Source organism: Triticum urartu, chromosome 4A (genome assembly GCF_056163025.1).
Source record: "Triticum urartu cultivar PI428250 chromosome 4A, HENAU_Tu73, whole genome shotgun sequence".
NCBI classification, from domain to species: Eukaryota; Viridiplantae; Streptophyta; class Magnoliopsida; order Poales; family Poaceae; genus Triticum; species Triticum urartu.
Genome location: NC_141876.1, coordinates 49,934,910 through 49,937,688, shown reverse-complemented (window position 1 = coordinate 49,937,688; position 2,779 = coordinate 49,934,910). Strand labels below are relative to the sequence as shown.

Sequence of the window (2,779 nt, the reverse complement as noted above, 5' to 3'; positions counted from 1 at the left end):
TCGTTCTCAGGGCACACTCAGATGAGACTAGCTACGAGTAAAACTAACCCTCAAGTTTCCCCGAGGTGGCCCCGCAGGCAGCTCAGTTCGGACCAACACTCAGAGGAGCACTGGCCCCGGGGGGGGGGGGGGTTAAAATAAAGATGACCCTCGAGAGAGCGACTCCCAAGGGAAAAGTAGGTGGTGGTGAGGCAAATGGTAAAACCAAGGTTGGGCATTGCTGGAAGAGTTTTATTCAAGGCGAACTGTCAAGGGGTTCCCATTATTACCCACCCGCGTAAGGAACGCAAAATCCGGGAACATAACACCGATATGACGGAAACTAGGGGGCAAGAGTGGAACAAAACACCAGGCATAAGGCCGAGCCTTCCACCCTTTACCAAGTATATAGATGCATTAATTAAATAAGAGATATTGTGATATCCCAACAAGTAAACATGTTCCAAGCAAGGAAAAACATCTCCATGTTCCAACAAGGAACAAACTTCGATCTTCACCTGCAACTAACAATGCTATAAGAGGGGCTGGGCAAAGTGGTAACATAGCCAAACAACGGTTTGCTAGGACAAGGTGGGTTAGAGGCTTGGTTCAACCATATGGGTGGCATGATAAGCAAGTGGTAGGTGTCGCAGCATAGGCATAGCAAAAGAGCGAGCAACTAAGCAAGCAAAGATAGAAGTGATTTCGAGGGTATGGTCATCTTGCCTGAGATCCCGCAAGGAAGAAGAATGAGTCCATGAAGAAGATAAACGGACGTAGACGAACGGGTCCTCACAAACGCAATGTTATCGGAACCAACCCGAAGAAGCAACACCGGAAAGAAGCAAACAATCATGGTAAACAGCCATCACATAACATGGCATGATGCACAAAACAATTATGATGCATGTCCGGTTTAAATATGCATGGCATGGCAAAGGGCACAAACAAAACTACAAGTTAAGTGGAGCTCAATATGCGACGAGTTGCATATTGACGGAACACCACATGCCTTATTTTAGTTCTCTCTCGTTTATGTACTCAACAAGATTAAATGTTGTTAGCATGGCAAGAGGTGAAGCAAAGTAAACTACCTATCTAGTCAAGTTTAAATGAGGCCGGAAGCAACGAACAACAATTCCGGAAACTCCTCATGAGGATATTATAGATTTGGTACTGTTCTGCCCTAAACATTATTTTAGAGTTGTTAAACATGCAAAGTAAGGCCACCATGTTAAACTAGGCATTTTTTTACCCCATTTACATATAAAGATTATTTAATTCAGAGCTACGGTTATTTAGTTATGAAATAAAGCATTTTAGCAAGTTATTTAAACAAATTAAAAAAACAACATATTAAACATTTTAAACATGGATGAAAAAGACATATTATGAATCTAGATGAAAAATTAAGCAAGTTTCATATACAAAGTTTTTACATGTGATGCTCGGTTGTTGAGTTATTAAATGCATGAAGTGCAAGGGGTTTCCTGTAAAAACAGGCAGACTCTGGTTAAAAGGAAAAATTCGCAGCGCAAGGGAAAAAAATACATGGGCCGAAACTACTGGCGCAGGGCCTCAGCAGTGGCAGAATTGAGCCAAGCCCAAGGGAACAGAGGGGAGGCGCCGGCGATCTGCTCACCATGAGCTTCGGCCCGGTTCGGAGAGGCAGCAGGCCGCGGGGAAGCAGCGCGGCCGGCCCACAAGCAGGCGATCAAGCCCTCTCGCTCGAACTAGTCCATAGAGGGGCACTCGGTCAACGCGGGGCGAGCGAGCTACTCTGCTCATTCTGAAGGAGAACGCATCGACAGGTTCAGGGACTTGGCGAGGCGGAGGAGGCAGGGCTTGCCGGCGGCGTGGCCGGATGCGGAGGTCCGCCTGCTGCGGTGGCTCAAGGAAGAGACGATGGAGGGGCGCGGCTCCAGGCACAGGACGGTGAGGCGAGGGACTTGGCGAGGTGGCGACCTGCAGGATGGAGAGGATGCAGCAGCGAGGTTCGGATGCCACGGCGGATTCCAACGATTTGGCGGGGCGGCGGGTCGACGCGGACGAGTGGACTTGACGCGCGTGCGGTCCAGGCAGTCGAGGTGGCGGCGCCTTGGAGGCTCGGTTCCCTGCGAGAGAGAGGAAGCAGGAAGATGAGAGGGAGAGAGAGAAAGGGAAGGGAAAGGCAGGGGCGCAGGGGAGCTACTGGACCGGCGAACTCCGGCGAGTCGCCCATGGATCGGGACGAGGAGGTTGCGGCCTCGAGGAGAAAGCAGAGGAGGAGCTCCTCTCTTGTGGGCTTGATCGAGGCAAGAAGGAGGATTTGGTGGTGGCTGGCTGGTGGATCGGGAGGAGGCTGCGGGATTGGCCAGATGGGGAATTCAAGGGAGAGGAGGTGGGTGGATCGGGAGGAATCCCGAGGTGGGGATTTGAGTGTGGCGGCGGCTAAGAGGATGGGACATCTCTCCTTAAATTTAGGGTTGGACTATATATATCAAGTGGGGCTAGGTTAGGGGCTAACGGAACCCTCCGATCGCAATCGGACGATCGCGAATAAAATAGCTAGGGAGTCCAAATAGGAAAACGGTGACGTTTTGTAGACGTTTGGGGATGATCTGGACCCAACGGTGACGACTGCTCGGGTCGGGTCCGGGACAACTTTCGGACGCGCGTGCGAGTAGGGTCGCGGGCTGACGAGAGAGGTTAGGTTGGGTCTGGCGGATTGTGAAGAGCGGGTTGGTTTGAGATAAGAGGGGAGAGATGCAGCCCGGCACGGTTTCCGGAGATCAAAAACGTCTGACGTTAGACCGGCTAT

At 50.9% G+C, this 2,779-nt stretch overlaps 1 long non-coding RNA gene across 1 annotated transcript; it reads right to left on the bottom strand.

Annotated features, from left to right (window-relative positions):
* Positions 1 to 375: 375 nt before the first annotated feature.
* LOC125553501 (uncharacterized) lies at positions 376 to 2,417 on the bottom strand. The gene is made up of 2 exons (XR_015600236.1): positions 2,176 to 2,417; positions 376 to 2,093 (listed from the first exon to the last, which is right to left on the bottom strand). It is a non-coding gene; the product is annotated as an uncharacterized LOC125553501 (long non-coding RNA).
* Positions 2,418 to 2,779: the final 362 nt, after the last annotated feature.